The sequence below is a fragment of the Aotus nancymaae genome, unplaced genomic scaffold (genome assembly GCF_030222135.1).
Source record: "Aotus nancymaae isolate 86718 unplaced genomic scaffold, 86718_ANA_hifiasm-v0.15.2.pri h1tg000004l, whole genome shotgun sequence".
In the NCBI taxonomy this organism is placed as follows: Eukaryota; Metazoa; Chordata; class Mammalia; order Primates; family Aotidae; genus Aotus; species Aotus nancymaae.
The window spans coordinates 44,403,434-44,425,753 of record NW_026988415.1 but is presented as its reverse complement, the minus strand read 5'-3'; the positions used below and the strand labels follow the sequence as shown (position 1 = coordinate 44,425,753).

General features: G+C 36.0%; 1 protein-coding gene across 7 annotated transcripts in view; it reads left to right on the top strand.

Annotated features, from left to right (window-relative positions):
• LOC105706448 (ras-related protein Rab-40A-like) overlaps positions 1 to 22,320 on the top strand; it is a 136,183-nt gene that overhangs the window by 25,779 nt on the left and 88,084 nt on the right. For 4 of the 7 annotated variants that reach the window (XM_064362175.1, XM_064362168.1, XM_064362178.1 and 1 more), the window contains exons 2-3: positions 15,186 to 15,268; positions 16,856 to 16,946. The exons of 2 other annotated variants lie outside the window; for them this stretch is intronic. The gene's annotated coding sequence lies outside the window, so the exon portion shown is untranslated. The remainder of the gene's footprint in view (positions 1 to 15,185; positions 15,269 to 16,855; positions 16,947 to 22,320) is intronic. One more of the 7 variants, XM_064362170.1, reaches the window with a different exon arrangement.

The window sequence follows — 22,320 nt, the reverse complement described above, 5'->3', positions numbered from 1 at the left end:
CCACGTCTCCCCAACCCTCCCCAATACCCTTCCCAGCCTCTGGTAACCATCCTTCTACTCTCTATCTCCACAGGCTCAATTGTTTTGATTTTTAGACCCCACAAATAAGTAAGAACATGCAATGTTTCTGCTTCTATGCCTGGCTTACTTCACTTAGCGTAATGATCACCAGTTTATCCATGTTTTTGCAAATGACTGGATCTCATTATTTTTTATGGCTGAATAGTACTCCATTGTGTATAAGTACCACATTTTCTTTATTCATTCATCTGTTTGATAGATACTTAGGCTGCTTTTAAATCCTGTTTATTTTGAACAGGGTGGCAACAAACATGGGAGTTCAGTTGTCTCTTCAATATACTGATTTCCTTTCTTTTGTGTATCCAGAGTAGGATTTCTGGATCGCATGGGTAGCTTTATTTTCAGTTTTTTCAGGAACCTCCAAAATGTTCTCTACAATGGTTGTAGTAATTTACATTCCCACTAACAGTGTACGAGGGTTCCCTTTTCTCCACATCTTCATCTGCATTTGTTATTGCCTGTCTTTTGGACATAAGGCATTTTAACTGAGAAGAAGTGATATCTCATTGTAGTTTTGATTTCCATTTCTCTGATGATTCATGATGTTGAGCACCTTTATTTGCCTATTTGTCATTTGTATGTCTTCTTTTGAGAAATGCCTATTCAGATATTTTGCCCATTTTAAAATCAGATTATTATATTTTTTCCTATAGGATTGAGATACTTATACATCTGGTTATTAATCCCTTGTTAGATGTTAGTTTGCAAACATTTTCACCCATTCTGTGGGTTGTCTCTTAACTTTGTTGATTGTTTCCTCTGCTGTGCAGAAGCTTTTTAACTTGTGATCCCACTTGTCCATTTTTGCTTTGGTTGCCTGTGCTTGTGGGGTATTACTCAAGAAATCTTTGCCCATACTGATGTCCTGGAGAGTTTTTCCAAAGTTTTCTTGTAGTAGTTATATAGTTTGAGGTCTTAGATTTAATTCTTTAGTCTACTTTGATTTGATTTTTATATATGACGAGAGATAGGGGTCTAGTTTCATTCCTCTGCATACAGGTATCCAGTTTTCCCAGCACCATTTATTGAAGGTACTGTCTTTACAGTATATGTTCTTCGCACCTTTATCAAAAATGATTTCATTGTAGACGTATGGATTTCTTTCCAGGTTCTTTATTCTGTTCCATTTATCCTCGTCTGTTTTTATGACAGTAGTATGCTGTTTTGGTTACTATAGCTCTGTAGTTTAATTTGAAGTCAGGTAATGTAATTCTTCCACTTTTGTTTTTATTGCTCAGGATCGCTTTAGCTATTCTGGGTCTTTTGTGGTTCCCTTTTGGGGTACTTTTTTCTATTTCTGTGAAGATTGTCATTGATATTTTGATAGAGATTGTGTTGAATCTGTGGTTGCTTTGGATAGTATGGGCATTTTGACAATGTTGACTCTTCCAATGAGTGAACATGGAATATTTTTCCACCTTCTGGTGTCCCCTTCAATTTCTTTCATCAGTCCTTTGTAGTTTTCATTATAGAGATTTTTCACGTCTTTGGTTAATTCCTATGTATTTTATTTCATTTGTGGCTATTGTAGATGAGCTTACTTTTTTCATTTCTTTTTCAGATTGTTCACTGTTGGCACACAGAAATGCTACTAATTTTTCCATGTTGATGTATCCTGCAACTTCACTGAATTTATTTATTAGTATGAATTGTTTTTTGGTGGAGTCTTTAGGTTTTTCCAAATATAAGATCATGTCATCTGCAAACAAGGATGATTTTAATTCTTCCTTTCCAACTTGGAGGCACTTTATATACTTTATATCTTTCTATTCTCTGAATGCTGTAGCTAAGAGCTCCATTGAATAACAGCTATGTTGAGTAACAATGGTGAAAGTGGGCATCCATATTGTGTTCCAGATCTTAGAGAAAAGGCTTTCCATTTTTTCCCATTCACTATGACACTAACTGTGGGTGTGTCAACATGGGTTTTATTATGTTGAGGTATGTTCCTTTGCCCCAGTTTTTTTAGGGTTTTTATCATGAAAGAGATGTTGAATTTTATCAAATGCTTTTCCAGCATCAATTGAAATGATCATATGTTTTTGTCTTACTGTTGACATGATATATCACATTGATTGATTTGCATATGTTAAACCATCCTTGCATCCCAAAGATAAATCCCACTTAGTCATGATGAATGATCTTTTAAATGTATCATTGAATTGGGTTTGCTAGTATTTTGTTGAGGATTTTTGCATCAATATTCATCATAGAATTTACCCTATAGTTTTTTTTTAAAAAATGTGTTTTTGTCTGGTTTTGGTATCAGAATAATACTAGCCTCATAGAATGAGTTTGGAAGTATTCCCTCTTCCTGTTTTTTGGAATAGTTTAAGTATGATTGGTATTAGTTCTTTTTTAAATGTTTGGTAGCATTTAGCAGGGAAGCCATGGGGTCCCGAACTTTTCATTACTGGGTGTACTATTCATACTAATAAATAAATTCAGTGAAGTTGCAGGATACAAAATCAACATGGAAAAATCAGTCTGTCTTCACATTGCTGATAAAAACATACCCAAGACTGGGCAATTTACAAAATAAAGAGGTTTAATTGGACTTACAGTTCCACATGGCTGGGGAAGCCTCACAATCATGGTGGAAGGCAAGGAGGTGCAAGTCACATCTCACATAAATGGCAGCAGGCAAAGAGAGAGAGAGCTTGTGCAGAGAAACTCCTGTTTTTAAAACCATCAGATCTCATGAGACCTATTCGTTCGCTATCATGAGAACAGCATGGGAAAGACCCACCCCATAATTCAGTCATCTTCCCCTGGGTCCCTCCCACAACATGTGGGAATTATGGGAGCTACAAGATGAGATTTGGGTGGGGACAAAGAGCCAAACCATATCACTGGGGAGAATTTTTATTATGACTTTAATCTCAATACTTGTTATTGGTCTATTCGGGTGTTGGATTTCTTCCTGATTCAATCTTGGTAGACTGTATGTGTCTAAAATTTGTTCATTTATTTTAGATTTTCAAATTTGTTCGTATATAGTTGCTCATAATAGCCACTAATGATCTTTTTCATTTCTGTGATATCAGTTGTAATGTCTCATTTTTCATTTCTTATTTATTTGGATCTTCTTTTTTTCTTAGTCTGGCTAAAGGTTTGTCAATTTTGTTTAACTTTGCAAAAACCCAGTTTTTTTGTTTAAGTGATCTTTTGTATTGTTTTCTTTATTTCAATTTCATTTATTTATGCTCTGATCTTTATTATTTATTTTCTTCAATTTGGGGTTTGAGATTTGTTATTGCTTTGTAGTTCTTTAAGATGCATCATTAAGTTGTTTATTTGAAGTTTTTCTTCTTTATTTGATGTAGACATTTATACCTATAAACTTCCCTCTGAGTACTGCTTTTGCTGTCTCCCACAGGTTTTAGTATATTATGTTTCCATTATTATTTGTTTTAAGAAATTTTTCAGCTTCCTTCTTAATTTCTTTGTTGTCCCACTTGTCATTCAGGAGCATAATGTTTAATTTCCACATTCTTGTATAGTTTCCAAAATTCCTCTTGTTATTGATTTTTAGTTTTATTCCATTGTGGTCAGAGAAGATGCTTGATATTATTTCAATTTTTTGAATGTTTTCAGACTTGTTTTGTCACCTATCATGTGGTCTATCCTTGAGAATGAGCCCTGTGCTGAGGAAAAGAAGGTGTGTTCTACAGCCATTGGATAAAATATTCTGTAAATTTCTATTTGGTCCATTTATTCCATAGTTTTGATTAAGTCCAAAGTTTCTTTGTTGATTTCTATTTGGGACGTGTGTCCAATGCTGACAGTGAAATGTTGAAGTCTCCAACTATTAATGTATTGGAATCTATCTATCTCTTTAGCTCTAGCAATATTTGCTTTATATACCTGGGTGCTCCTGTGTTGGGTGCATATATTCTTAAAATTGTTATGTCCTTTTGCTGAATCAATCCCTTCATCATTATATAGTGACATTCTTTGTCTCTTCTTATAGTTTTTGTCTTGAAATCTATTTTGTCTGATATGAATATAGATGCTCCTGTTCTTTTTTGGTTTCTGTTGGCATGGAATGTCGTTTTTCATTGCTTTATTTTCAGCCTATATGTGCCTTTCTAGGTGAAGTATGTTTCCAGGGACCAATCCTGGAGAAATAGAGATATGTGACCTTATTTAGTTCATTTGGTAAGGTCATGTTTTCCTGGCTGGCCTTGATACCTGTAGATGTTTGTCTGTGTCTGGGCAATGCGGAGTTAAGTATTTATTGTACTCTTCAATTTGGGCTTGTTTTTACCCATTCTTTTTGAGAAGCCTTTCCAAAAGGACTTGAATGCTGTGATCTAAACTGTATCTGCCTTGGGTGGGACCCCAAACCCAATAATGCTATGGTTCTTGTGGACTCGTAGAAGTACCACCTTGATGGTCTTGGACACAATCTGGAAGAATTCTCTGGATTACCATACAGAGACTTGTTCTCTTCCCTTACTTTTCCCCAAACAAATGGAGTATCTCTATTTATTCTGAGTCACCTGGAGCTAGGAGTGGCATGTGCTTGTAGTCCCAGATACTTGGGAGGTTAAAGTGGGAGGATTGCTTGAGCCCAGGAGTTTAAGCCTGCACTTAAACCCAAAAATGGGTTTGAATTGATTCTCACTTAACCCAAGAATCATTCTAGGACCTATATACTGTAAATATAGTTTAAATAAAATGTTATGTTATAAATGTAATAGCAGAAAATTAAAACTTCTTATTTTCTGAGAAAGTGTGCAAGAACTACTAACTCGTGCCCCCATGGATAACAATATGGCTTTCTCAACTTTTAAAGGATAAAAGTAACCTGTTGACCTTAGGAGCCAAAAAATTGGTACAACTCCAAATAAAAGTAAATAAATGTATTTTTTAAATTTATCACAATTTCACCAATCCTCCTAATTCTACCAATTACTGTAACTACTCTTTGTAAACTTATTTCTAACCTGTGTAAAAACTTCTATTTCATACACTTTTACAACCAACCTCATTCCAGCCCTAATATTAATTTGCTTGAGCCAACAAATAATTATTTCAAACTGACACTATCCAAACTTTAAAAGTAACACTCACCTTCAAACTATATTATGTCTTTTTAAAAATTTTAATTTTCCATAGGTTCTCGGGGAACAGGTGGTTTTGCTACATACGTTCTTTAGTACTGCTTTGTGAGATTTTGGTGCACTCATTACCAGAGCAGTATACACTGTACCCAATTTGTAGTCTTTCATTCCTCACCCTCCTCCCACCCTTTCCTCCAAGTCCCCAAAATCCATTTTATCATTCTTAGTCCTTTGCATCCTCACAGCTTAACTCTCACTTATGAGTGAGAACTTATGATATTTGATTTTCCATTCCTGAGTTACTTCACTTAGAATAATGGTCTCCAATTCCATCCAGGTTGCTGTGAATGCCATTATTTTGTTCTTTTTTAAGGCTGAGTAGTATTCCATCACATATATATATATATATATTTTTTTCTTTATCACTCGTTGATTGATGGGCATTTGGGCTGGCTCTATATTTTTGCAATTGCAAATTCTGCTGTTACAAACATGCATGTACAAGTATCTTTTTCATATAATGACTTCTTTTCTTCTGGGTAGATACCCAGTTAGTGGGATTGCTGGATCAAATGGTAGTCCTACTTTTAGTTCTTTAAGGAATCTCCACACTGTCTTCCGTAGTGGTTGTACTAGTTTATGTTCCCATCAGCAGTGTAAAAGTGGTCCCTTTTCACTGCATCTCTGCCAACATCTATTTTTTTTTCTTTTTAGATTATGCCCATTCTTGCAGGAGTGAGATGGTATTGCATTGTGGTTTTGATTTGCATTTCCCTCATCGTTAATGATGTTGAGCATTTTTTCATATGTTTCTTGGCCATTTGTGTATCTTCTGAGAATTGTCTATTTGTGCCCTTAGTCCATTTTTTGATAGGATTGTTTGTTTTTTTCTTGCTAATTTGAGTTCCTTGTAGATTCTGGATATTAGTCCTTTGTTGGATGTATAGGTTGTGAAGCTTTTTCCTACTCTGTATGTTGTCTGTTTAATCTGCTGATTGCTTCTTTTGCAGTGCAGAAGCTCTAGTTTAATAAAGTCACACCTATTTATCATTGTTTTTGTTGCATTTGTTTTTGGGTTCTTGGTCATGAAGTCTTTGTCTAAGTCAATGTCAAGAAGGGTTTTTCCAATGTTATCTTCTAGAATTTTTATCATTTCAGGTCTCAGATTTAAGACCTTGGTCCATCTTGAGTTGATTTTTGTATAAGGTGAGAGATGAGGATCCAGTTTCATCCTTCTACATGTGGCTTGCCAATTATCCCAGCACCATTTGTTGAATAGGTTTTTATCGGTAGCACTTTTTGTTACATGATCTGTCATAGAGTTCTCAATATGCTATATACATTCTTTAAGTATTTACTTGTATTTCTCACTATGCTATTTCTAGTTACACTCAACAACCCCTTTTAACTCCTTGAGAACAAGCAGGAATTATATTATTTTTGTCAGTTGATTATATGGCTGAATAGACACAAATATAGCAGCCCTCCAAACAATTTAATAAAACTGCATTGGATATACTGAATTCATACTACAATAGTATGAGTTTTTAAATTTTATTCAAACACATGAGAATGCAATAAATTTTTGTGCTCAATTTCTACCCAATATCCTTCCATTAAGTGGAGTCATTCTGGCAACTGACAAGTTTGCTTAATTTGGCCTTCACCCATTACTACCATCAGAAACAGAAGGTACAACACCTGTCTCAGCCCTGCTCTATTTCATCACAGTGTTTTAGTAGGGGTTCTTAACCCACTTTTATCCACCAATAAAAAGAATAAAACAATCCAAACACTAATAATATGCTTAGGTGCTATTACCACTACATTTATAGCAATTTGTGCTCTAACACAAAGTGACCTCAAAAAGATTGTCACATTTCGTACCTTAAGACAACTAGGTCTTAGAATAGTCATTATTGGTATTAATCAGCTACATCTAGCACTTCTCCACATTTAGACACATGCATTCTTTAAAACTATGCTATTTATATATTCAGAGCCATCATCCACAACCTTAATGATGATCAAGATATTCAAAAATAGGATGTCTATTTAAAGACATACCCTTCATTCCTCCTCACTTATTATTGGAAGCCTTGCACTCACAGGCATACCTTTCCTTACAGGCTTCTACTTCAAAGACTTATTTATCAAAACTGCAAACATGTTGTATACTACTACCTGAGCCCTTTTAATCACACTTATCACCACCTCCCTAACAGCTGTATACAGTACTCAAATTGTCTTTTTTTGCACTGCTAGGACTACCTAGTTTTTCAGCTTTCATTATTATCGATGAAAATAACTCCCTGTTAATTCAATTAAATGTTTAACAATTGGGAGTATTTTTGCTTTTTTTAAAAAATTACCAAGAACATTTCTCCTGTAACTATTCCCCAAATGACTATGCCATTATACCTAAAACTTTCAGTCCTTGCTGTAACTATCTTAGGCTTCATTATAGCAATTAGAATTTAACCTAATAACATGTAATCTGAAATTTGAATTATCTCCATACATATATAATTTTTTTAACTTTCTAGGATTTTTCCAACAGTTGTTCACCATTTAACAGTATACTTAAACCTTTCTAAAAGTCAGAGCATCACTTTAACTAAACTTGACTAGAAAAATACCAAAAATGATCTCATCTCCATATAATAGCCTTAGTAACTGTCCCTAACCAAAATGGCCTAAATTATATTTCTTCTCTTTCTTCATTTCATTTGTATTAGCTATACTTCTAGCCACTTAATTACTCTGAGTAATTTCAGCAACAACAAAATATTAACAAAGGGATCAGTCACTTACGACCGTTAATCAACTTCGTTAACTGTACAATGCAGCCACACCTATAGTATCTTCACAAAGAAGCCCAACTTCTTCACCCTCAAAAATCACCCAATCCTCTAAATTTTTGAAATCAATAATAATTTCTATTTCATCATAGCATATTATTTATACAATGATTAAATAATTCTATTAATAATCCTAACAATAGAACCCCCAAATAACAACACCAGATCCTCACATTTCAGGATATTCTTTAGTAGCTATGGCTATAGGATTCTAAATACTACCAGTATCCCTGCTAAATAAATTTAAAACACTATCATTCCCATAAAACCTAACCAAAATTTATTATTTTCCTGAATTCCATACCACCATTAATAACCATAAACCTATGTAATAGGTAAAAGTTTTGAAGAAAATCCTATGATGCCTATAACAAATATAGTAACAAAATATAGTATATGTCATAAAAAACATCATTGTATGTCAACTGTCAGAACTTTAATAACCAACATTTAAAAATCTCACCCCCTAATAAAAATTCTTTATCACTCATTTATTGATCTACCAGCACGATCAAACATCTGAACATGACGAAATTTCAGATCCCTACTCAGTTTGCCTAGCTTTACAAATCATTACAGGGCTTTTCTTAGCTATACACTGTACCTAAGACATAATAACTGCATTTTCCTCTATCACACACATCTGCTGAGATGTAAACTATGGCTGAATCATTTACTATTTAGATGCTAATGGATATCTGTATTCTTTATCTGTTTATTCTTGTAGGCTGAGGTCTTTACCTTTCTAGAAACCTGAAGCATTGGAATTATTCTTTTATTCACAGTAATAGCTATAGCATTCATAGGCTATATCTTACAATGAAGAGAAACAGCAATCACAAATTTACTGTTAACTATACCATACATTGGCACCAACCTGTTAGAATGAATCGGAGGTGGATTTTCTCTTGACAGAGGCACTTTCACACAATTCTTCACCTTTCATTTTATTCTGCCATTCATTGTTTCAGCTCTAGTTATTGTGCACCTTCTATTCCCACATGAAGTAGGGTCAATAACCCAAGGAATCTCAACCAACGCAAATAAAATCCCATTCCACCCCACCACACAATTAAAGGCATTTTAGGATTTGTTTTTCTACTATTGCTTCTACTCAAACTTGTTTTATTCTCTCCTGACTTTTTAGGAAACCGAGACTATATTCCAGCAAATCCCCTCAATATACCACCTCATATTAAACCAGAGTGGTATCTTCTATTTGCCAGTGCAATTTAGGATCTACTCCCAATAAACTAGGAGGTGCTGTAGCCCTTGTGCTCTTAATCTTAATTTTAGCAGTCATTCTAATCCTTCAGTTATCTAAGCAATGAAGCGTGACATTCCAGCTACTAAGCCAATGCCTATTTTGGGTTCTGGTATATAATTACCTCATACTCACACAAATTGAAGGTCAATCAGTAGAATACTCTTTCATTATTATTGAATAAGTATTATTCATTCTGTATTTTTCCCTTGTTCTCATATTAATACCACTTATTAGCCTAATCAAGAATAAACTTCAATGAAGAGTTCTTGTAGTTTATTAAACTTGGTCTTCTAAACCAAAAATGGAGAGCACCTCTCCCCTGTGCAAAGAAAAAGCCTTTCACTCCGCTGTCAGCATGCAAAGCTGAAATTCTGTTCCCTGATTCATATACTGAATGCAAAGAAATTGTTTTTGAGTTCTATGTCAGTATGGTAAAAAATAAACATAAAATCTAATCATCCTGTGTACATCATGCATTATGTAATTTACCCCATTAATTATGTACTAGTACTATATACACTTCATCATACATTATACATTTATATCTTATGGTGCCTTAAAATCCATTCCCCATGCATACAAGCCTGCACATCAAACTAATCACAGTGCATAATACATTAAATTAAAAGTCCACACAAATGGATTTAACCATGAGTATTGTTCCATACATTAAGTTCTTCATTTTAAAGAGGATATAATATTATTGATCATACATAGCACTGGAAGCAAATCCTTTTTTGACAACATGCTTATCACTTCCAATAGGATTTCTTATCTACAAAGATTTGAGAAAGTAGCAATCTACTCAGGAAGTGTCCATCTTCTCACTCTGAACTCAGAAAACTTGGGGGTTTCTAGACTGAAACTATACCAGACATCTGGTTCTTGTTTCAGGGCCATGAGCTTATAACTATTCACTCATTCCTCTTAAGTAAGACATTCCAATGGACTAATGTCTAATCAGCCCATGATCACTCATAACTGTGGTGTCATGCATTTGGTATTTTTTAATTTGGGGGGATGGTGTGATCCAACAAGGCTGTCAAGGCCTTGACATAACTTGATTGTAGCTGAACTTAAATTGAATGTTATTTTCCCACATAAAAACCTTAAGGTGTTAATTAATCCATGCTCAATGGACATAATAAAAACAAGATACAATCACAGATGCATAATTATTCCCATCAAGTATGATTAACTCTGCAAACTCCCTCTAATCTCCTACTTTAAGCTGTTACAGTATTTATGTAAATATAAGTATTTTATTCTTGCCAAACCACAAAACAAAAAAATCTTATATCTGCTGATTATTACCTAAGGCTCTAATATGTACCCACATATTATTAAATTCAATTATAAGCTTATCTAGAACATTATTTCAGCCTAACTCCTAATTAAAGCATTGTCTAAAACAAAAAAAAAATCCATTAAAAATATGATTTTATGCCTCCATCCACCATGGCATGGTATACCTATGTAACAATCCTGCAAGATCTGCACATGTACCCCAGAACTTAAAGGATAATAAAAAAAATGGAAATATGTTTTTGGTTAATATAGGTGTTTACTTCATTTGTTTTTACATAATGGAAACCAAAACTAATTTAAAATAAAAATTGAGAAAGTTAAAAAAAATCTGATTTTCTAGGCTAAAACTTTTTGTTTCTTAATAAGATTATCAAAAAAATTCTCAATACTAGAATAACACTTAAATTTGGCAATTTCCCCGCAAGAGAGTATTCTCTAGATACAAGTTGATGTAGCTTAATTCACTAAAGCAAGTCACTGAAAAATGCCTGAATGAGTTCATGTAACTTGATAAACACACAGGTTTGGTCTTGGCCTTTTAATTAATTCTTAGTGAGATTACCTATGCAAATATCTGAGTTCCAGTGAGAATGCCATCTAGATCAGCAGAAGATCAAAAGGAGCAGATACGAAGCACACTTAATAGTATCTCATAATGCCTTGCTCAACCACACCCCCACAATAAACAGTAGTGATAAAAATTAAGCAATAAACAAAAGTTCGAACAAGGTATAGTAACTCCCCGTAGGGTTGGTAAATTTTGTGCCAGCCACTGAGGTCATACGATTAAACCAAATCAATAATACCCAGTGGTTTATGATTATGTATAACCATAAAAGGCAATAGCTAAAATGAAAATAAACTATGAAAGTGACTTCAGTATGTTCTGAATTCACAATAGCTAAGACCCAAACTGGAATTAGATACCCCACTATGCTTAGCCATAAACTTAACTGAAATAGTTATTTGCCAGAATACTACCAGCAACAGCTTAAATCTCAGAGGATTTGGCGGTGATTTATATTTCTCTAGAGGAGGCTGTTCTATAATTGATAAACTCTGACAAACCTCACCATTTCTTGCCAATTCAGCCTGTATACTGCTATCTTCAGCTAACCCTAAAAAGTCTTAATCACAAATATTTACGTAAAAACATTAGGTCAAGGTGTAGTCTATGAGATGGGAAGAAATAGGCTACAGTTTCTAATTAAAGGATACTCACCTAAAATAACCCCTATGAAACTAAAGGTCAAAGGGGGAGTTAGTAGTAAATTAGGAATAGAGAACACAGGTAGATGAACATGAACACACCACCTGGCAGCCTCCTGAACGTACTTTAACAAACTGAAATATATAATTAAAACAAATTTGTGTATAAGAGAAGGTAAGTCATAACAAAATAATCATATTGGAAAGTGTGCTTAGGTAAACCAAAATGTATCTGAATTCAAAACACCTGACTTACACCCAGAAGATTTCATATTAATCTGACCACTTTGAACCAACACTAACAAAACTCAACAGTTACATATATTTAAATCAAAACATTCATTCATAAAAAGTATAGAAGATAGAATTGTATTTAGGTGCTATAGAAAAAGTAGGGGAGCAATGCCAAGAATAATTTTTAAAGTATGAAAAAGTAAAGCTATAAGGTACTGATGCCTTGTAGTTTTCATTTACATTTCCCTAATGATTAATGATGTTTGAGTACTTATTTGATGTTTTCATGTACTTATTTGACAGTTGTTTATCTTCTATCAATGAGTGTCTGTTCAACTGTTTTGCCTATTTATTTATTGGAATGTTTGTTTTTTAATTGAATTTGGTGCTATTTTTCTATATTCTGTATACAAGTACTTTATCAGATATGATTTTCAAACATTTTCTCCCAATCAGGGGCTTCTCTTTTCACTCTCTTAACAGTGTCTTTGTAAGACCCAGAGTTTCTAACCTTGATGCATTCCAAATTATTGGTTCATTCATCTAAGGAATTTTTTATGTAACTCAAGGTCACAATTATACTCTCCTGTGTTTTCTTCTACAAGTTTTATACTTTAGGCTTTATATTTACATCTACGATCCATTTCGAAGTGCCTTTTGCATTGTCTTTTGTATGTGGTACAATATATAGATCAGTTTATAATTGTATATATGAATATCCACTTGTTTCAGCACAATATGTTGAAAATACCACCCTTTATCCATTGAATGGCTTCTTCACCTTTGTCAAAAGTCAGTTGTCCAATATATTTTATATAGGTCAATTCCAATATATAGGTCAATTTTTAGGTGGTTTATTTTGTTCCTTTGATCTACTTTTCTACCTTGATGCCGGTAGTATACTGTCTTGATTACTATGGGTTTGTAAGAAGTCCTGAAATCAGATAGTGTTTGTCATCCATTTTTGTTTCCTCAAAGTTGTTTTCATAGTCTAGATCCTTTGTATTTTTACATGAATTTTAGAAACATGATTTCAGGTTCTTTTAGAACTATATCAGTTAGGATTTTTATTGAGATTGTTCTGAATATGTAGTAGGTTTAAACAGAACAGGCATCTTAAAAATACTGAGTCTTCCAATTCATGAAGACAGTATGTCTCTCTATTTAGGTCTTCTTTAATTTCTCTTAGCAATGTTATTTAGCGTTCACTGTACAGACCTGTCACGTATTTGGATGGATTATTCCTAATTATTTCATATTTCTTAGTGCTCTTATAAATGCTAGTATTTTGAATTACATTTCTGCATATTTTATTTTCACTGAGCTGTCAGCAGCCAAATGTTTAAAAGTAGCTGTTAACTAATCTTCTAGGTTGAGATCTTAGACTACAAAATGGAAAAGGTACCTCATATTTAACAAGCATTTGCCTGTGTTTTCATGTCAGCTTTCATAAGTTATTGAAAATGTACTGTAACTAGAGGAAAAAATGTCCCAGAGACAAATCAACAGGTCATCTTCAGAAAAATCCATTGGTAAAATAGTTTAGTAGATTTCAACTTTATATGTGGTCAGAATTGAATAGATCGAATTATGGGGTTTATTTTGTTATCTACTCCCCACCACCAGCAATCCATCTCAATGAATTCTTGGGATCTGGGGTGGTGAGAGAGAAAGAGAGAGAGAGAACATGTATGTATGTGGGTATGTATGTGTGTATGAATGTATATATTGCTGAAACTGCCAGAAATATTTATTGTGAGGATTACTTCAGGTTAATGACTGTAGTCATATCAGACCAGTTCATTTCCTAGGACATACTACAAAACAAATCAAAGTGATGGTTATTTTCCGAGCTGTCTTGGGCCACATTGTTACCATGGTGATTCAGTGACTGCCGTGAAATCTGGTGCAGGATGAGCATTCATTTTTGTTTTTTGCCTGAATCACATATTATTATGGGAGTTGTTAAGTGGCTGCTTTCCAATTCTGATATTCCTTCTGGAAAATTAGTTTGCATTTGAGAAAAAGATAGAGCTTTTTCTTCTCCCTTATTTATCAGTGTATTTATTAACATTTATTTGTGTCGATATGACTCAGAGATTTCCATGTTCCTCAAAGGTTTACTCTGTGTAATTATTAGTATATATATTTTTTGTATTAGGCCATTCTTGCATTGTTATGCAAAAATACCTGAGATGGTAATTTCTGAAGAAAATGGTTTAATTGGCTCACTGTTCTGCAGGCTGAACAGGAAGCACGGCCCCAGGATCTCCTTGGCTTCTAGGAAAGCCTCAGGGAGCTTTTAATCATGGCAGAAGGCAAAGCAGTAGCAGGCATGTCACATGGCAAGAGTGGGAGCAAGAGAGACAGACAAGGGAAAGGTTTCAGACTTTTAAACAACCAGATCTTGCATGAACTAACTGATGGAGAACTCACTTATCACCAAGGGGATGGCACTAAACCATTCGTGAGAAATCCACCCCCACGATCCAGTCACACCCCATCAGGCTTCACCTTCAACAATGGGAATTACAATTCTACATGAGATTCAGAGGGGACAATATCTAAACCATATCAATTTTGGTGCTCAAGTCTTCCCAAATTGGCCAGTGGGAGCCCCTTAAAGTAGGCCTCATGTCCATTTGAAGCTTCCATAAAATTCCTTGATTATGTACTTGGCCCTCTAAGCCTATTCCTCATCTGTAAAAAGGAAGCTCTGATGTCAGCCTCAGAACATCACTTTGAGGGCTTGAAGAAAAAAAGCCTGAAAATAACAACCTACAGTGTGTGGTACCTAGTAGACTATCAGCAAATGGTAATTCCCTATTCCAACTTGCCTCCTCCATTCTGTCAATGGTATGCCTCTGGCGTTAACATAATGGCCTGACTACTAGAGCGAATACTTGAAAATGTAACATCAAGCAGGAATAAGCTCACATTTTCATTATGTGTGAGCTTCAGTGTCACTGCTGTATGTGAGAGGGGTTCTGGGATGGAGTTGAGGAAGAAGAAAAGCATCATTGCACAGCTTCCAGTTAACTGAGTGGGAATAGGCCAGACATCATCACCCCATCCCCTGCATTTCATGTGCTTTCTCATCCTCTGACTTTCTTCTCTATTCCATGTGCATTCGTATCCTCTTATCTCTCCTTCTAGTTTAACATCAGAGACTCTGAAATCCTCTTAGGTTACCGGAGCAAGAGGAAAGAGACCCAGATCACATCATGGAGACACTTTAGGCAAGTCATATCTTTCTGCCAGCTTTGTCTATCCAACAGGATAATAATCCTCACACCTATAGACCACCCAGGAATACTCTGGAATTTAAGTGTGATCCCTTGTGGCAATCTGTGGTCTTATGTGGTGGGGAAGAACCAATGCACTTGCAGCTAATTATATTAACAGAGAAACTGCAGATGTCCCAGCACACTGTATAGTGGGCATTAAATTTATGATACCCAATTCTGAGCTGTTTAGGTCAGGATTTTTACAGGTGTGATCTATGGACCACTTCATCAGATATGTTCATGGTTGCTTGCTAAAATGCAGATACCTGGGCCTGTCCTAGATCTGCAGAATCAAAACCAGGGAGGTGAGGTTAGAGGTGTCTACATTTTGAGTAATTTCTTTTGTTGTTTCTGTTACTCATCCACGTTTGAAAAGCACTGCTGTGGATGGCAACAAGGTCTATGAAAAGTTTGAATCCTTTGATGTCTAATTTCAATATTCACACCTGAGGGTAGAGGAAGAGAGGAGAGTAAGGATTGAAAACTACCTATTGGGTACTATGCATATTACCTGAGTGGCAAAATAATCTGCACACCAAACCCCTGTGACACGCAATTTGCCTGTTTAACAAACCTTCACATGTACTCCTAAACCTAACATTAAAGTTAAAAAATAAACATTTTAAAAATAAGTAAAATCAAAAGCCATATAAGACAAAGATAGATAAATTTGACAGCAAATTTAACAAAAGATACCACAAACAAAGGGAGAGGACTCCAACAGATTGGAGGAAAATATGCCATTTTTTATAATAAGGAATGAGTATCTGCATCATAAACAAGAAAAAAGAAAAAGAAGACTCATTTGTAAGACTATTAAGCTTTATTGAATTTATTGAATTGGCTTGATTTAATCTTTCCACAATGTAAACATATATCAAAACATTACAGCGTACCCTATAATATATACAATTATTTGTCAGTTAAAATTAAAATTTAAAAAATACCTGAGGTGATAAATAGGATTCAGTTGTAAGACTATCAAGCTTTCCTTTCCCAGTATGTCTGCCTTAGAATTTTCAAATTAATATGATACCTGGCCATTTATATTTTTAAAAACCAGAACGCAGGGACTTTTTTAATTTTAATTTTTATTTTAAGTTTCATGACATGTAAAACATGGTTTGCCCTCTGTTTTAAGTACTGCATAATTCTGGTTTTACTGATAAGAGTTTGAGTGTTTTTATGGTGAAATAAAACTATTCAAAGTCACAAGGTTTTTACATGGCAGAATAGGGTTTGTCTCCAGTCTATAACCAGAGCCCACACTCCTAACCAGTATAATTAGGAAGAAGAAACAGACATTTGTTGAACTATGTCAGCCCATGGTGGTTGGTGTAACATTGAGACCATAGCTCTTTTATCTATGCTTCTGTAGTCATTCTACGTTGTACCAGATGGTATTTATTTAAGAAAAAGTAATAATTTTAAAAATAAAAGCATTACTAAACATCATAATTACTTTGTACTAGACAACTTGGCTGTTGAGGTAGATAATTCCTTGGACCCCCGTGATGAATGAATTCTTTTCCCTTTTAGGAACTCAGAGTGGTTTTCCAGATGGGAATCACATTGCTCTCTGTCCCTGATATCTTGCTGGAGGCAGGGCTACTCAGTCCCTCTTTGCCAGGTGAGTATAGATGCAGTGTGGGGACTTGCTCAAGGGCATCTGGAGTTAGTGGGATAAGTCTGGTGCTATAGCCAAGTATGTCTCCTGCTTCATTTCCAGCTGCATGTCTATTATACATAGCTGTATTAATTCATTTTCATGCTCCTGATAAAGACATAGGCAAAACGAGGAACAAAAAGAGGTTTAATTGGACTTACAGTTCCATGTGGCTGGGGAGGCCTCAGAATCATGGTGAGAGATGAAAGACTCTTCTTACATGGCAGCAGCAAGAGAAAATGTGGAAGAAGCAAAAGCAGAAACCCCTGATAATCCCATCAGATGTCATGAGACTCATTAACTATCAGGAGAATAGCACAGGAAAGACCAGCCCCCGCGATTCAATTAACCCCACCCCCAACCCTCCCACAACATGTGGGAATTCAGGGAGATAAAATTCAAGTTGAGATTTCGATGGAGACACAGCCAAACCATATAATTCCACCCCTGCCCCCTCCAAATCTCATATCCTCACATTTCAAAACCAATAATGCCTTCCCAACAGTCCCTGAAAGTCTTAACTCACTTCAGCATTAACCCAAAAGTCCAGAGTCCAAAGTCTCATCTGAGACAAGGCAATTCCCTTCCACCTGTGAGCCTATAAAATCAAAAACACCTAGCTACTTCCTAGATATAATGGGGATAGAGGTATTGGGTAAACACTGCCATTTCAAATGGAAGAAATTGGCCAAAACAAAGGGATTACAGGGCCCATGCAAGTCCAAAATCCAGCAGGGCAGTCAAATTTTAAGGTTCCAAAATGATCTCCTTTGACTCCAGGTCTCACATCCAGGTCACACTGACACAAGAGGTGGGTTCCCATAGTCTTGGACAGCTCTGCTCCTATGGCTTTGAAGGGTACAGCCTCCCTTCCGGCTCCTTTCATGGGCTGGCATTTAGTGTCTGCAGCTTTTCCAGGCATATGGTGCAAACTGTCGTGACTCTACCATTCTGGGGTCTGGAGGATGGTGGCTCTCTTCTCACAGCTCCACTAGGCACTGCCCCAGTAGGGACTCTCTGTGGGGGCTCCAACCCCACATTTTCCTTCTGCACTGCCCTAGCAGAAGTTCTCCATGAGGGCCCTGCCCCTCCAGCAAACTTTTGCCTGGGAATCCAGGAGTTTCCATACGTCTTCTGAAATCTAGATGGAGATTCCCAAACCTCAATTCTTGACTTCTGTGTACCTGCAAGCTCAACACCATGTGGAAGCTGCCAAGGCTTGGGGCTTCCACCCTCTGAAGCCACAGCATGAGCTGTATGTTGACCTCTTTCAGCCACAGCTGGGACACGGCACCAAGTCCCTAGGCTACACAGAGCATGGGGACCCCAGGCCCAGCCCATGAAACCTTGGGCCTCCAGGCCTGTGACGGGGGGAGCTGCCGTGAAGGTCTCTGACATAGCTTGAAGACATTTTCCCCATGGTCTTGGGGAGTAACATTAGGCTCCTTGCTATTTATGCAAATATCTGCAGCCAGTTTGAATTCTTCCCCAGAAAATGGATTTTTCTTCTCTATCACATAGTCAGGTGGCAAATTTTCCAAACTCTTATGTTCTGCTTCCCTTATAAAACTGAATGCCTTTAACAGAACCCAAGTCATCTGTTGAATACTTTTCTGCTTAGAAATTTCTTCTGCCAGGTATCCCTAAATCATCTTTCTCAAGTTCAAAGTTCCACAAATTTCTAGGGCAGTAGCAAAATGCCACCAGTCTCTTTGCTAAAACATAACAAGAGGCACCTTTACTCCAGTTCCCAACAAGTTCTTCATCTCCGTCTGAGACCACCTCAGTCTGGATCTTATTGTCCATATTGTTATCAGCATTTTTGGCAAAGCCATTCAGCAAGTCTCTAGGAGATTCCAAACATTCCCACATTTTCCTGTCTTCTTCTGAGCCTTCCAAACTGTCCCTACCTCTACCTGTTACCCAGTTTCAAAGTTACTTCCACATTTCTGGGTATCTTTTCAACAATGCCCCACTCTACTGATATCACTTTACTGTATTAGTTCATTTTCATGCTACCGATAAGACATACTCGAAACTGGGAACAAAAAAAGGTTTAATTGGACTTACAGTTCCACATGGCTGGGAGGCCTCAGAATCATGGCGGGAGGTGAAATGCCCTTCTTACATGGTGGTGACAAGAAAGAGAAAATGAGGAAGAAGCAAAAGCAGAAACCCCTGATAAGCCCATCAGATCTTGTGAGACTCATTAACTCTCACAAGAAAGAATAGCACAGGAAAGACTGGCCCCCATGGTTCAATTATCTCCCCCTGGGTCCCTCCCATAACACATGGGAATTCCAGGAGATACAATTCAAGTTGAGATTTAGATGGGGACACAGCCAAACCATTTCAACAGCGTTAGCTGTGTTCATATCTGTAGTGCTTCACTTTTCAAGGGCTCAGAGGATTCGTGCTTCTCTGAAGTTAACCTGCAGATAATATACAAGAACACTAAGTACATTCAAATAAGAAAAAATGGGGTGTTTATTTTTTTATATAGCCCAAACTGTACTGGGAAATTAGAAGAAAAATTCTGAGAATCATACATCATGTTCTCTTTTCTGTCTAACTTTTTTCATTCAATCAACATACTGTATGTGAGATTAACACTTATTGTTGTCTATAGTAGCAGATCATTCATCATCATTGGTGGATATTATTACATCAAGTGGATATTTCATAATAAACATATCTGCTATGTGGATTTTTTTCTAGATTTTGACATGAATAACAGCGTTATGAATGTCTTGTACATATCTTTGGATAAACATTTATTTTTCTTTCTCTTGGGTTCATACCTTCCCCAGACCTAAATGAAATTTCTGAGTTGTAGGGTGTGTATATGATCAGCTCAGTCAATACTGCCAAGCACTTTTTCAAAGTGGTTGTTGAATTTATATTTTCACCAGTGATGTGAGAATTACACAGCTTTCATATCCTTACCAACACTTGGTGTTTTCCATCTTTTAAATTTTCTTTTTCTGGTGTATGTGTGGTGGTATCTCATTATGGTTTTAATTTTACTTTTTAAAAATTTCTCAATTTAACTCTCTGGAGTTTTAAATCTCTTTTAATCTAAAGACAGTTCTTTCTCTCTCTCTCTCTCTTTTTTTTTTTTGCTTTTCAATTTACATATTGAGTATCCCTGATCTGCAAATTTGAAAGGCTCCAAAATCTGAAATTTTTTCATCATTGACATGATGCTAAAAGGAAATGCTCAATTGGAGCATTTCAGATTTTGGATTTTCAGATTAGGGATACTCAACCTGTATTTGCTTATTAAATTGGATCTTAGGTTTGTGGAGTTTACATTATCAATTTTGCTAATTGTATCCCCATTGTGCTGTTACTTACATTGCTCTGACCCCTCCTATTTTCTGTAAATTAGTAGAGTTAGAGGCTTCATCCAGTTCAGGATTTTTTGGCAAGAGTACCTCAGATGTGTTACATACTTCCTCTATCCTTACACCAACTCTTAGTTCAGGCTGCTTTACCAAATTACCACAGACTAGGTGGCTTAAATAACAAACATTTATTTCTCATGAGTCTGGAAGCTAGAAGTCTAATCAGGGTGCCAGTATGGTTGGGTTCCTGGTGAGGATCCTCTTTCTGGTTATGTCCTCACATGGCCTTTTCTTGGTGTGTGCATGCAGAGAGCAAGCAAGCTCCCTGTGTCTCTTCTTATAAGGACACTAATCTCATAATGAAGGCTCCACTTTGATGACCTAATTATTTCCCAAAGGTCGTATCTGCAAATACTGTCACATTGGAGATTAGGGTTTCAACATATGAGTTTTGGGAGGACACAAGCATTCAATTCATAGCATACCAGGAACCTCATTGTGTCTGATTGTCACTCCTACCTTGACATTAAGATTGAGCACTGGGCTCAGGTGTTGTTAGACTGATCCATCAATTATGAAATTTCCTATTTGCTTTCCAACTCATAATTTTTTACAATCTCTGAAGATCTTTACCAAGATCTGCATTCCATTAAAAATTCTAAAATGATGATGTTTAGATTCTACAATTTTTTCTGCATTTATTAGCTGGACATTTTCTATAAGAGAAACTTCCCCCGCCTCCGCCAACTATTAGGGTTAACTGAGGTATGTCTCACACAGGAAGGGTAGGACAAATATTTAATCATTTTGCAGTATTTCCAGTTTTAAGTATTGTTTCTGTAGGATCCTCCACAGATGAGCAGTGAGTTGGTTTTGTGTTTTGTTTTTCTTTTAGAGTATCATCATGACTCAGAGATGTTTCTGTATGTGATGTGTTTTAACTCACTGTAGGCACTAATGTTTTTGATGCTCATATATATATATATATATATATATTTTTTTTTTTTGGTCTGTGGAAGTCCTATCAGGTTGGCTTCTGAGTCTTCTTGACGTGTTCACTGGTATGATCATTCGGTCCAGATTCATCTGGAGCCATTTTTCATTGTGCCTTTTAGTGGGTAATATTTTTAAAAGACTAAATGTGGGTATTAGAGTTGCTCATTGCTACTAGGTTGGCCATTGTTTCTTAACTTTTTCAGTGCATCAAACCAGTAAATAGGTGTTACATTTTTAAGAGAATATACATGATCAACTTCCATCCTGGGCTGCTACTCTGTTCCCTTATAAATAATTATTTTTATCAGTTTTTGTTTTAACCTGCTAGTTTAGATAATATAATAGAATATTATATGGATATTAGTTTTCTCTTTTCCTCAGAGATAAAAGGCGGCATATTCTACCTCAGTCAAAATTCTAGAAGCTCAGAGGTGTTTGAGATATCCCTTCTAAGGTAAAGGACAAATAGTTGCACCTCACCTCTCCTACAACCAAAAAAGAAGTACACCATCTGGTGGGCTTCTTTGGATTTTGGAGGCAATATACTCCTCATATGGGTGTGTAACTCTGACTGTTTACTGAGTGACCTGAAAAGCTGCTAGAACAAGAGAAAGCTCTGTAACAGGTCTGGGCTGCTGTGCAAGCTGCTATGCCACTTGGGCCATATGATCAGGTGAATCTGATGGTGCTTAAGGTGTTGGTGACAGATAGGGATGCTGTTGGGAACCTTTGACAGGCCCCCATAGGTGAATGGCAACACAGGCCCTGCCTTCTTTCCCAGGTAACTACTTTTCTTTTGAGAAACAACTACTTGAATAAATGTTAAGATGAAAAGTGATACAAATTAGAGCATTTCTTGCTCATATTAGTTTTGTCAACATTAATTTTCTACCCTCCTGGTCATTTGTTCCAGAGGAAACACGTGTTGTTCTGATTGAGCCCCTGCCAGTCTATCACCTTAAAAGCCAGTCAATTCATATCGTCCCCACATAAAG